Source organism: Bos mutus, chromosome 12, assembly GCF_027580195.1.
Source record: "Bos mutus isolate GX-2022 chromosome 12, NWIPB_WYAK_1.1, whole genome shotgun sequence".
Classification (NCBI taxonomy): domain Eukaryota; kingdom Metazoa; phylum Chordata; class Mammalia; order Artiodactyla; family Bovidae; genus Bos; species Bos mutus.
Genome location: NC_091628.1, coordinates 26870065 through 26884556, shown reverse-complemented (window position 1 = coordinate 26884556; position 14492 = coordinate 26870065). Strand labels below are relative to the sequence as shown.

Below are 14492 nucleotides of genomic sequence, written 5' to 3'. Positions count from 1 at the left end.
ATTTGTAATTATATGCTTGGGCTTCCCTGATGGCTCAGCTGGTAAAGCTGAACTCCTGCAATGCAGGAGACCTGGGTTTAATCCCTGTGTTGGGAAGATCCCCTGGAGAAGGGAAAGGCTACCCAATATTCTGGCCTGGAGAATTCCATGGACTGTATAGTCCATGCAGTTGCAAAGAGTCAGACATGACTGAGCAAACTTTCACTTTCACTTTTCATTTGTAATTAGTATTTTCAGTATTAAAACCGTATTTGCTAATTATATCATTCCCTTATTTTCTTATTTTTTCCTACTGTTTCTAGGTCATATTTTCCTGCTTTATTTCATGCCTGATAATTTTTAAATGCTAGACATTGTGAAATTTATGTTGTTTTATAGTGAATTTTGTGGTATTCATTTAAACAATGTTTAATTTCTGGCAGAAACTAAAGTTACCATCAAGTCAATGTAATGACTTTAAGGTTTTCTTTGAAGCTTTGTTAGGATGGTCCCAGAGCAGCCTTTATGTCAGGTACAAGTGAGTCCATTGCTAAGGCAAGAACTTTCCAAGGATTCTACCAAATTCCCCAGGTAGTATGAGGTCTCTCCAGTCTGGCTGCAGGGGGAAAAATATCTGTGTTAACTTAGGATATTATTCAACCTATAGCTTTGGCAGCTTCTTTTCTCTACCTTATAGAGATTCATCTCATGCGTACATAGATAAGCTTGTGCTCAGAGCTTCAAGGACATGCCCTACAGATCTTAGTAGTCTTCCCTGTGTACAGCTTTCTTCCCTTCGATATTCTATCCCATACATTCTAGGAACATAAGCGTCCTTGAGTTCCACAGTCTGTCTTAATTCAGAAAGACCACTGGGCTCTGCTTGAGTTCCTCTTCCTACATTGCATTATAGAAACTTGGTTGCAAGCAACAGTAATTGATATTTCATTCTTTCATTTATTTATTTAATGCATAGCCATTGAACACTCACTCTGGGTCAGACAATGCTTGATGCACTAAATACTTATACTGAACAAGCAGAAAAATATCCCAGTGCTTACATTCTAATGTTTCACAAGAAAAGGAAATTTACTGGAAAGAAATCTCTAAGAAACACAAAAAATACAGGCATACCTCATTTTATTGCTCTTTATTTTATTGTACTTTGCAATAAAATTTTTTTCTTTTTACAAATTGAAGGTATGTGGCAAATCAGGCATTTTCCCAACAGCACTAATTTTAAAATTAAAGCGTGTACATTGTTTTTATAGACGTAATGCCATTGAACACCTAACAGACTGCACTACAGTGTAAATATAACTTTTATATGTACTGGGAAACAAAAGAACAATTCATGTGACTTGCTTTATTGCGATATTCACTTCATTGTGATGATCCAGACCCAAATCTGCAGTATCTGTGAGGGTCTCCTGTATGAGAGATGTACAGAAAATGCAGAAAGTCAGCAAAATCACAGGAGCCAAGGTCATGCACAGAATCACCATGTTCTGTACATGCTACTGTTGCTGAAATGAATAATCCCTCTTGTCATTTTCAAATTCTTACATCATTCACTCAAGATTTGAAGTTTTAGAAGAAATGATCATATTGGCAAAATCTAAGATAGTTCTTTCTGAGAACCAGAAGAGTTCTAGAAGGAAGAGAGAAATTCAGGATCCCTTAATTATTGCAGTGGAAGTGAGGCCTTGTCTCCACCAAGACTGATAGAGATGAAGACCGCCATCTGATGGGATGATGGAGAATTCCTTCTGAGGAGGATTTGGTGTCATTAGGAAGGAGGGCAGTGGTGAGAGGCTGAACAGTCAAAAAGTGGTAACCACCCACTACAGCTGCATGGAGATGGCAGCAGTAAAAAGCAAAAGTAAAGTAGAAACTGAATTAAATAATTAGAAAAAAGAAAAATAAAGGTTATGTATTCATTAGCAGAGACAAAATACCCATCAGGGAGAGGAGAGCTGAGTTCTAAGCAACTGGGGTGGCCATTCAGTCACCAGTGCTCATTCAGGCTAACTAGAGCTACTGCTGTGTTCTGGATGGTAAAGACTGCGTTCCAGTTGCTCAGAGGACTGGATTTATGGCAGACAGGATAATTTTCCCTCCTTTTGTATTCCCATATGTATTTACAATGAACTCATAATTAAACAAAGAAACGGAGTGTGTCTGCTTTTGATATCTGAGAGAACCTTCCTCTCCTTAGCAGTGGTGAAGTTTTGCCAGCGCCAGGAAATTCTGGAAGTCCTCCAAACCATGTAAGTTCCTTTGTCCCCAGTGACTGGGGGAATCCTATCCATACTGTCATGGAACCTCCTAATCTTCCCCACCTACACTGGGCTTTCTGTTCTGGGACTTAGATTCAGTGGTTTGACTATTGTGTCCACCTATGACTCCCTGCAGGCACGATTCCCTCAAAATTAGTCACTGAGCACAGAAGTTTTTTGCTCTGCTATTTACAGAAAGCATTTGTCCTACTTTGATTTTTCAAAATGCAGACTACTTTGGTTGTCTCAGAGGGCCAGACACAGTGGAAGTTCTCTCCAGAGAACAAACTCTCCTTAAGCACAATCGGCTGTGAATCAGGAGTTGTAAAGAGGAAAGAACAATTAAAATCAATGACAATATTTAGCTTCCTGCCAAGAGTGGCTTGCCCAGTTAACAGACTGCACTCAGACGCCTGCAGTGCGAGAACACCCCTGGGCGAGTTGGCTGCTCAGCTGGGGCCACACTAATTGCTTTTATTAATGAGGAGAGCTCCCTTTTCTCCAGTGATGTTTCTTGAACTTCCATCTCACGCTTGGTTGGTGAAGCATCACTACTACAAGCTAAACCACAGTTACAATATTTTCGGCCTAATCGAAACCAGCAGAGCATGTTTTAAAAGAGGAAATGGGAAAAAACAGTTACATTTAATTCCTAAGTGGTTCTTTACAATCATGAGCATTTTAGAGTGTGAGATCAAGTTTTTATCAAGTGAGTGTCAAGCAATTACCATGTGACGCCCTCACATGCTGCATGTTGGCACCAGGGGTGAGAAGCTAGTTTTGAAGTAGAGCACTGAATTTGGAAAAAAAAAAAAAAGGGCTCCTATACCAGCTGCTCAGGGACATGCAGACTCTTAATGTTACTGGACTTTAGCCTCTTTTTTGCGTATGAAAAAGGGATGAGGCAGGACCACACTGAATCACAGTCCTGGAGCTGGGGTTCAGTGAGATACTGAATATGAATGAGGTGTTAGGCAAATGCACAAATACAAGAGACCGTCACCTGAAACAGGGGGGGCTTGAGTGCATTCACTCTGTTTATCCCACCAGAAGAGGCTCACCCACCCATCAGAGAGGACATACATACCACATCCCAACCTTGCGCTGAATCAAAGTGTTAGCTTATGTCTGTGCTCTTACCTCTTTCAACTGCTTATGCTTCAGAGAAACACAAGCAGTTTTGTTAATAGAGCCATGGACAGTTACAAAGAAAGACACTCACTTGTTCCAAGATCCAGCATGAACCAGAATTAAAGGGATTATTTGAGGGGAATTATTGTCCTTCTGACAATATTTTCCCTTAAAAAGAAAATTGATTCTCCTACCAGTAGGATAATAATACAAGAAAAGAAAGCATTGTGTCTGGAGAAATATTGCAGATATGGGAAAAGGTGACAAGGAGAGAAGATAACAATAGAATGGACAGGAAAATAGGTAAAAGACTATAGAAGGAGAGAGAGTACTGGAGGGAGGCGTGGAGAGCAAATAATTAACAGCAAAAAATATATATATTTGCAAAGAGAAGTGCTAATTTAGCAAGAAAGACCAAAAGACATGAAATCAACTTAGAAAACTGTATTACAGAGAGGTAATTTTGAAATAAAGATCACCCAATACACAGAAGTCTATGTGTGGAAAGAAGGATGGTCTAATTGAAACTATTTATGTAGCTTAAACTCTAGCTCTAGTGGTTTAATACCTCTGTGATTATGGATATAGTTGATACTCTTATAATGTTTTATTTATTTTTCCGGGTCATATTTATTACAGTCTGTCTCCCCTTAAGAGTTATTTATGTCCCTGTCTGTCTCCTTTACCAGAGAGTAGATCCTTACGGGTGAGTCTTACTCAGTTCTCTGTTATCCACAACACCTGGCACAATACCTACCATGCACTAAAGGTTTAATAAAACTTTAAATTGAGTTGAATTATTTCAAGATTTTATTGTCTCCTCTGTGTGTGTGTGTGTGTGCATGTACATGCGTGCATGCCACATGGTAAGTTCTGGAAATTGCATTTTAGTTTTAACTTCTCTAGTTAGAGATATGACAAAAGTATGCTGAAGTACCAGGTGAACAAGTCTGAAAATCTGTTCACTAAACAATGCCCAAGGAGTACTTATCTGTCTATTCTTGATGAGGTCTATCTGTCCTCATGTTTAGGGAGTAAGGAGAGGAAGTGGGGATAAGAGAATTCATATCTGTGCTGGCTGGTAAAGCAGGCAAAAGGGAGTAGCGTTGTGTCTAGAAAAGAAATACAATACAAGCTACAATCCTTGCTGTTTAGAAAATATCAAATCTATTTGGAGAAAAACCTGAAACAAGCAACTATCGATGGGAGCAAGCCACATGTATTTACATAATGGGACTATTTTAGCCGTGAGTGACAGAAGGTGCTACAATTATTCTCCACCAGGAAACTAGCTGTGCTTCACTCTCCTCTGATTTTTTCTTTAGTTATCCTGAGGGAAACTTGCTCGCCCAGCTCTTCCATGAGGTACTCCCACCCTGGCAGTGTTTGCAAATGTCCCCCAGCACCAGCGCCTGACGCTGCGGGGGCTGCTAGGGGCTTAGCCTGCACCAGTTGACGCTGCAGGGGCAGCATTTGAAAGTAATTTACTTTCTCTCTCAATTGACAGTAATGTGCAACTTCCTGATACAAACAGTAAAGCTGCTTCTTTTCTCTTTATCCCTATGTGACAGTCCACCCAGACTGTGAGTGTCTGCAAAGACCAGTGGGTGACTGTGACGACTCTGACTTTAGCTAAATAAGCTGAACATTGAAAGATCAAGCCTGTCTCATGCACTCGATGTTTCCACTCACGCTGGCTTTTCTCATGCCATCTCCTTAGGTTGAAGAAGGCTGCCATCTCCTATTTACTATAGAAGTTTCACTTCTCATTTTATCTATGGTAATTTTTGGTTTTTAGACCTAAAAATAACCAGGAATTGTTTTTTATTGGAGGAGGACAATGATAAACATAAGAAAAAATATCTTTGTTATATGAGGAAGGAAAGTTCTTTTCAGGAGGCACTGACAAGAGGATTTTAAATGTTTTCTTCACTTTTCTAAATCCAAAAGAGGGTAGTGAAACCTAAGGGCAAAAGGAGAGACTGTCATTCTTAAAGTAAAAATTACCTGCTTAGTGATTACTTTAATAAATTGGCTGTATTCATATCCAAAGTTGCTAATGGATTGTGCTTACGGTACTAGACAATGGCCGTAATTGTAGAGTTTAATGTTGCAAACTTGTGGGACATATTCAGGTGGTGTGAAGACTGTAAGAAAGAAGTGAGAGATGGGGTAGAAGGGAAGAAGAAAAGGAGAAAGAGAGATGATTTTGAAACAAAAAGACTTTGGCATTTACATGGCCTTTATTTAAATCTGGGAACATGAAATTTTGAAGAAAACTAAATTCACGCTGTCAGCTACATACATACAGAAGCCTTTGACATCTAGTTGTCTTTTTCTCTGTCCCAAATCTTTCCATCATAATAGTAAACATGAGAGGTTTTACTGATAGAAACTAAGAACACAGACTTTGGAACTAGATTATTGGGATCAAATTATGATCAACCTCTTATTTACCTACTGGATGAGCTGGGGGAAATACCTAGTCTTTCTAAAGTGCCCTTACTTCATTGCTTTACGCCTCAGTCTCCTCATCTGTAAATCCGAATGCAGTAAGATTATGCATGCACACATGTTCAGTCACTGAGTCATGTCAGACTCTTTGTGACCCCATGGACTATGGCACACCAGGCTTCCCTGTCCTTCACTATCTCCTGGAGTTGGTTCCATTGAGTCAGTGAGGCCATCCAACCACCTCATCCTCTGTCGTCTCCTTCTCCTACCGCCCTCAATCTTTCCCAGCACCAGGGTCTTTTCCAGTGAGTCGGCTCTTTGTATCAGGTGGCCAAAGTATTGGAATTTCAGCTTCAGCATCAGTCCTTCCAATGAATATTCAGGAACCAGGATTGACTGGTTTGATTTTCTTGCTGTCCAAGGAACTCTCAAGAATCTTCTCTAGCACCACAGTTTGAAAACATCAATTCTTCGGCACTCAGCCTTCTTTAGAGTCCAACTGTCACACCCGTACATGACTACTGGAAAAATCATAGCTTTGACTATGTGGACCTTTGTTGGCTAAGTGATGTCTCTGCTTTTTAATATGCTGTCTAGGTTTGTCATAGCTTTTCTTCCAGGGAGCAAGCGTCTTCTAATTTTGTGGCTGCAGTCACTGTCTAAAGTGATTTTGGAGCCCAAGAAAATGAAATGTGTCACTGTTTCCATTTTTCCCCCTTCTATTTGCCACGAAGTGAAAAGACCAGATGCCCTGATCTTAGTTTTTTGAATGTTGAATTTTAAGCCAGCTTTTTCACTCTCCTCTTTCACTCTCAAGAGGCTCTTTAGTTCCTCTTTGCTTTCTGCCATTAGAGCAGTATCATCTGCATATCTGTGGCTGCTGCTGATATCTCTCTTGGCAATCTTGATTCTAGCTTGGGAATGAATTTTGAATGTAAGGCTGACAAGAGCATCTGATGGTTTGAATACAGGATATGAGGGAAAAGAGAGAAAAGGTAATTTATAGGGTGTTTGGCTTAAACATTAGGTAAGTGGTGGAGCCCTTTGCTGAGATGGAGAAGACTGGAGGGAAAAGAAAGGAATTTCTCTTGTATTCATTACGTTTGAGAAGCCTATTCAATTTCTCACTGCTGCCTGGGCCCTGGCTGGAGGAGTCTGGAATTCAAGCGGGGAAAGGAGATGACATGAGTCTATGAGTCAGCAGTGTACAGATGCTATTAAAAGGCTTGGAGTTCTGTGGATTCAGTGTGGGCAGGAGAAGGAAGCTGCCCAAGACCAAGTCTTAAGGTGCTCCAGTATCCATGGGGTAAAAAGAACAGAGGAGGATCCATTATGGAGCCTGAGAATAAGTGACCAGTGGGGTGAGACAAAATCCAGGAGAATGTGGGGTCCCAGGAGTCAAAGGAAACACTTAGAATGGTGCCTAGTACACAGTAAATGCTCATAAAATTAGCAATTATTAATTCTTGTTTGAAGCTTTATGATTCCCAAGTAGTCCCGCATGTTCTGACCTCAAATAGGGTTGAATTCCACTACAGCTTTGACTAATAGAATATGGCAGGAACTGCAGTAGATTCCAAGATCAGATCTTAAGTGATAGAGAAATAGATCAAGCTGAGAATTTAGAAGAAGTATCATATTTGGCCTTCCCTGGTGGCTCAGTGGTAAAGAATCTGCCTGCAATGCAGGTGTCGCAGGAGATGCAAGTTCACTTGGGTCTGGAAGACCCCATGGAGGAAGGCAGGGCAATCCACTCCAGTATTCTTATCTGGATAATCCCATGGACAGAGGAGCCTGGCGGGCTACAGTCCATAGGACTGCAAAGAGTTAGACACAACTGAAGGAACTTGGCATGCACGCACCATATTTGGCAATGTGAGGGTCATTAGTGACTTTGAGAAGAGAGGTTTTAGTGAAGGGAGACACAATTCTAAATGAATTGCTCTCCAGAGAGAACAGCAAGAGGAGACAGGCACATGCCAAGTGAGGAATTCTGCTTTAAAGAGGAACAGAGAAATAAGGTAGTAGCCAGAGGAAGTTGTAAAACAAAGAAAGATTTTATTTTTGCAAGGTTTTTTTTTTTTTTTTTTTAGGATGATTTCTGGTGGTGGAAATGAGCCAACAGAGTCTAAATTAATGATGTGGGAGAGAGAGTGGACCCTGAGGAGCTAAGAAACCATCTGACCCAGAGGCCAGGTGGAGACTGGCCACAGAGAGGAGCACAGGTCATTCTTCCATTGTTCAAAAACAACAGCAACAACAAAGCAGCAAAGCAAATCTCCGGTGCACAGCCGGTAGCTGTCAGATGTTTCAGTGGGAGCACAAGAAAGTTCAATTCTGGCCAGTTTCATTTTCTCAGTGAAAAAAGGTCATCAGTCGAGGATGTGGAGGAAGAAGAGGGTATTGGAGGTTTGTGAAGAGAGGAGCATGTGTGAACTGATTGGACTGATTGGATGTGGACAGTATGGCAGCCCCAAGGGGCCCTTGGAGAGACATGGTCAAGTTAAAATCTGGGTGGTGCTTTTTAATTCAGACATTGTTATGAATTTTTGTTCTCAAGTTGTTTGTGTTGTTTATGTTGTCATTAATGATATACAAGAATGCTTTTCCCCTTAATGTAGGCAGTTCAAACCTGCCAGTTTTTCCTCTGTAAATTCTGAGATTTATATATTCTCAAGAAGTCTCTACTTCCATGCTAAATTATTTGATTCTTAACTATTCTAATGTTTTCATAATAAAAATTCACAATTTTATTCTATATGGATTTTTGGATGTGTGCAAAAGTGTCTAACTTCATTTTTATCAAAATGGATAATAACCTGTCCCAACATCATTTTTCAAAAATACACCAGTACTCTTTTAAATGCCTCATTGTTCATATGTGCACACTGATTTTGGACTTTTCATGGTTATTTCCTTTATCATTTTTCTGCACCAGCATTACTAACGCTTCATCGCTTTCATCACTACAGTATTTTTCAATATCTGATAGTAAAAGTCACCATTCAATTTCTTTAAAAATTCTCATGGCAAAACTTGAGAATTTTATCTTCTAGATGAAAATTATCTTCCAGATAAATCCAATTCAATACAATAATTGCCTTGTAAAATGTCATTTAAAATCCTGAAGGAGTTTTGATTGGAATTAAATTGAATTTATGGATTAATTTAGGGAGAATTAACATTTACAGTCTGAGGACTTTTCACTGAGAGACCTGTTATTGTCAGTATTTATTTGGGTCTTCTCTTACGTGCTTCAGAACAATTTTATAGATTTTCTTCAATGAGGAAACTCTGTGTCATCTTAAAGGCATTTTCTGGCTCTGACACCATAAAACAAAACTCATCTATTATCTCCTACATGGCACCTTGAGGAAATTAATCTTCTTGTGCCATAGTTTCCTTCTCTGTTAAAAGGGGACTGTTGTTTGGAATAAGTGAGTTAGTACACGTGAGGCACTTGAAATAGTGCCTGGTGCTGCGACTATTATACCTCCTTTCAAAGCTCCATAATCCTGAGACATCCTTTGTATTCTGACAACATCAAACTGCTGCTATTCCAAAAAGGAAAATGTGCCTAACCCTTGCACACATTATTCCAATGTGCCTGAAAATCTAATTTCCAGACTTTCAGCTTCTATAATACATCAGAGAACCTGCTAGGCGGGTTCAGTTCAGTCAGTTCAGTTGCTCAGTCGTGTCTGACTTTGCGATCCCATGGACTGCAGCACGCCAGGCTTCCCTGTCCATCACCAACTCCTGGAGCTCGCTCAAACTCATGTCCATTGAGTCGGTGATGCCATCCTCTGTCATCCCCTTCTCCTCCCGCTTTCAATCTTTCCCAGCATCAGGGTCTTTTCAAATGAGTCAGTTCTTCCCATCAGGTGGCCAAAGTATGGGAGTTTCAGATTCAGCATCAGTCCTTCCAATGACTATTCAATGGATTTCCTTTAGGATGGACTGGTTGGATCTCCTTACTGTCCAAAGGACTCACAAGACTCTTCTCCAATACCGCAGTTTAAAAGCATCAATTCTTCAGCACTCAGCCTTCTTCACAGTCCAACTCTCATATCTATACATGTCTACTGGAAAAAAAAAGCTTTGGCTAGACAGATCTTTGTTGGCAAAGTAATGTCTCTGCTTTTTAATATGCTGTCTAGGTTGGTCATAACTTTTCTTCCAAGGAGCAAGCATCTTTTAATTTCATGGCTGTAGTCACCATCTGCAGTGATTTTGGAGCCCAGAAAAATAAAGTCTGTCACCTTTTCCATTGTTTCCCCATCTATTTGCCTTGTGGGACCAAATGCCATGATCTTAGTTTTCTGAATGTTGAGTTTTAAGCCAACTTTTTCACTCTCCTCTTTCACTTTCATCAAGAGGCTCTTTAGTTCTTCTTCACTTTCTGCCATAAGGGTGATGTCATCTGCATATCTGATGATATTGATATTTCTCCTGGAAATCTTGATTCCAGTTGGTGCTTCATCCAGTCCAGCATTTCTCATGATGTTCTCTGCATATAAGTTAAATAAGCAGGGTGACAATATACAGCCTTGACGCATTCCTTCCCCGATTTGGAACCAGTCTGTCATTCCATGTCCAGTTCTAACTGTTGCTTCCTGACCTGCATACAGATTTTTCAGGAGGCAAGTCAGGTGGTGTGGTACTCCCATCTCTTGAAGAATTTTCCACAGTTTGTTGTGATCCACACAGTCAAAGGCTGTTGGCATAATCAATAAAGCAGAAGTAGATGTTTTTCTGTAACTCTTGCTTTTTCAATGATCCAGCAGATGTTGGAAATTTGATCTCTGGTCCCTCTGCCTTTTCTAAAACCAGCTTGAACATCTGGAAGTTCACTGTTCATGTCCCGTTGAAGCCTGGCTTGGAGAATTTTGAGCATTACATTGCTAGCCTGTGAGATGAGGGTAATTTTACGGTATTTTGAACATTCTTTGGCATTGTCTTTCTTTGGGATTGGAATGAAAACTGACCTTTTCCAGTCCTGTGGCCACTGCTGAGTTTTCCATATTTTCTGGCCTTTTGAGTGCAGCACTTTCATAGCATCATCTTTTAGGATTTGAAATAGCTCAATTGGAATTCCATCACCTCCACTAGCTTTGTTCATAGTGATGCTTCCTAAAGTCTGCTTGACTTCGAATTCCAGGATGTCTGGCTCTTGGTGAGTGATCATTCCATTGTGGCTAACTTGGTCACGAAGATCATTTTTGTATAGTTCCTCTGTGTATTCTTGCCACCTCTTCTTAATATATTCTGGTTCTGTTACATCCATAGCATTTCTATCCTTTATTGTGCCCATCTTTGCATGAAATGTTGCCTTAGTATCTCTAATTTTCCTGAAGAGATCTCTAGTCTTTCCCATTCTATTGTTTTTCTCTATTTCTTTGCATTGATTACTGAGGAAGGCTTTCTTTATCTCTCCTTGCTACTCTTTGGAACTCTGCATTCAAATGTGTATCTTTCTTTCTTTCCTTTGTCTTTCAATTCTCTTCTTTTCACAGCTATTTGTAAGGCTTCCTCAGACAACCATTTTGCCTTTTTGCATTTCTTTTTCTTGGGGATGGTCTTGATCATGCCTCCCATAGAATATCATGAACCTCTGTCCATAATTCTTCAGACACTCTATCAGATCTAATCCCTTGAGTCTATTTGTGACTTCCTCTATATAAATTGTAAGTGATTTGATTTAGGTCATACCTAAATGGTCTAGTGGTTTTCTCTACTTTCTTCAATTTCAGTCTGAATTTGGCAATAAGGAGTTCATGATCTGAGCCACAGTCATCTCCTGATCTTGTTTTTGCTGACTGTATAGAGCTTCTCCATCTTTGGCTGCAAAGAATATAATCAATCTGATTTTGGTATTGACCATCTGGTGATGTCCATGTGTAGAGTCTTCTCTTGTGTTGTTGGAAGACGGTGTTTGCTATGACCAGTGTGTTTTCTTGGCAAAACTCTATTAGCCTTTGCCCTACTTCATTCTGTACTCCAAGGCCAAATTTTCCTGTTATTCCAGGTATTTCTTGACTTCCTACTTTTGCATTCCAGTCCCCTATAATGAAAAGGACATCTTTTTTGGACGTTAGCTCTAGAAGATTTTGTAATCTTCATAGAATCGTTCAAGTTCTTCAGCATAACTGGGCAGGGTATAGACTTGGGTTACTGTGATATTGAATGTTTGCCTTGGAAACAAACAGAGATCATTTTGTCGTTTTTGAGATTGCATCCAAGTACTGCATTTCGGACTCTTTTGTTGACTGTGACGGCTACTCCATTTCTTCTAAGAGATTCTTGCCCACAGTAGTAGATATAATGGTTATCTGAGTTAAATTCACCCATTCCAGTCCATTTTGGTCCACTGATTCCTAAAATGTTGATGTTCACTCTTGCCATCTCCTGTTTGACCACTTTCAATTTGCCTTGATTCATGGATGTAACATTCCAGGTTCCTATGCAATATTGCTATTTACAGCATTAGACTTTACTTCCACCACAATTCACATCCATAACTGGGTTTTTTTGTTTTTTGTTTTTTGCTTTAGCTCTGTCTCTTCATTCTTTCTGGAGTTATTTCTCCACTGATCTCCAGTAGCATATTGGGCACCTACCGACCTGAGGAGTTCATCTTTCAGTGTCATATCTTTTTGCCTTTTCATACTGTTCATGGGGTTCTCAAGGCAAGAATACTGAAGTGGTTTGTTAGGGTAGGTTACTACAGGAAATTTTAAGAAAAGAACAACATTCTCAAGTAATCATAAAACGTGTAAAAAAATTATCTGGGAGCACTCTGTTGATTATTTTTTTGGTACCATTTTTCCCCCCTTAGATGTCTACATAATATAAAAACCTAACAAGGTAAGTTTAAAATATTTTAAAGGCAGAGCAAGTCTTTACCATAAATGAGTTCTCTGAATATCAGTGTCTTTATATATAAACCAATATAGTACATCCTTTGAACCAGCCATGCAAACACATGACATTCATTTCATATTTAGCAACCTAAATCGTACCACATTATGTTGTTTTTCATGTGTTTTAACACTGCTGCTTTTACACATATAACAGCTGCCATTGACTGGTAGAGAGTGTAAATAAAGACGGCAAAAAAAGAAAACCTGTATCTACTACTTCCCTACATCATTTCTCTCTTTGTCTCCCTCATCTCTCTCTCTCTGCTGAAATAAGGGAAAATATCTAATTATAGAACACAGTGGGTTCTCCTTCTTCTAAGTAGCAGTATAGCACCTTAAGAGAAGAACTAGAAGTGTGTTTTGAACCACTGTCTCTGAGAGGCCTAGGATCATTTTTGGAGGCATGTCCTAAGTTCCAAGAGTTCAACTAACTGAGAAAGCACTTAAAAGAGGCAGCCCAGGTCTCTGGAGAATGTCTTCAGGAGAACACGGTAACTAGGGTACTAGGTCACTGCAAAGGTACTTCAAAAAGTAAGTGAAATAGAAAGAGAAAAATAGCACATGCAATATTGATGCAGATTGCATTCAAGGAAGAGACAGCTGCAATAGCAGTGCCTCTATAACCCATTGCCCTATTTTTCAGGTCCTTAAACTTATGTCCTCCTGAACCAGCAATTTATGGTTTCTACTTCTCAGAGAAGTGTTCATTTCCAAAACTCTTGAGTTCATAATTTTTCACAGAGCAAAATAAGCAAGGTATATTAAAAACAGATGTCTCTGACAGAAAGACTGACATTTCTGAGAGATTTCTGAGAGAATTCTGACAGCTAGATATTTCTGACAGAAAGACAGAGGTTTCTGAGAGATTTCTGACAAAAACAGATGTTTCGGACAGAAAGACAGATGTTTCTGACAGAAAGACAGGTGTTTCTGACAAAAAGAAGGACGTTTGTGACAGAAAGATGGACGTTTGGATGTTTCTGAGAGAATTCTGACAGAAAAACGACGTTTCTGAGTGAAAGATGGACGCATTGATAGGAAGACAGACGTTTCTGAGAGAATTTTGACAGAAAGATGACCTTTCTGACTCAAAGATGGACGTTTCTGACAGGAAGTCAGACTTTTCTGAGAGAATTCTGACAGAAAGACAGACATTACTGACAGAAAGACGGACGTTTCTGAGACAATTCTGACAGAAAGATGGGCGTTTCTAACAGAAAACCAGACGTTTCTGAGAGGTTTCTGACAGAAAGATGGGTGTTTCTGACAAAACGAATGGATGTTTGTGACAGAAAGATGGACGATTCTGACAGAAAGTCGGACATATTTGAGGGAATTCTGACAGGAAAAATGACGTTTCTGAGGGAAAGACGAATATTTTGATAGAAAGACAGACGTTTCTGGTAGAATTCTGACAGAAAGATGACGTTTCTGACTGAAAGATGAAGGTTTCTGACAGGAAATCGGACTTTTCTGAGAGAATTCTGACAGAAAGATGGACGTTTCTGAGTGAATTCTGAGAACCATGTGGAACCTGAAAGAATTCTTAGAAAAACAGAATGTTCAAGAGAATTCTGAGAGATGTAGTGTATATGCAGTTTATGAGATAACAAAATTAGAGGCATTCTTGATTGAAAATGGAATTCTGAAAGCACTAAGGTGAGTGAGATCTCTGAGGGAAGAATGATATGATCTGAGAGAAGGATATTGTAAGGGAATTCTGAGA

The 14492-nt window shown here is 39.6% G+C and overlaps 1 long non-coding RNA gene across 1 annotated transcript in view; it reads right to left on the bottom strand.

The window, feature by feature from the left end:
- Window positions 1-1156: 1156 nt before the first annotated feature.
- LOC138990194 (uncharacterized) overlaps window positions 1157-14492 on the bottom strand; it is a 99229-nt gene continuing 85893 nt past the window's right edge. The window contains exon 6 of the long non-coding RNA XR_011466305.1: window positions 1157-1409. This is a non-coding gene — a long non-coding RNA (uncharacterized lncRNA). The remainder of the gene's footprint in view (window positions 1410-14492) is intronic.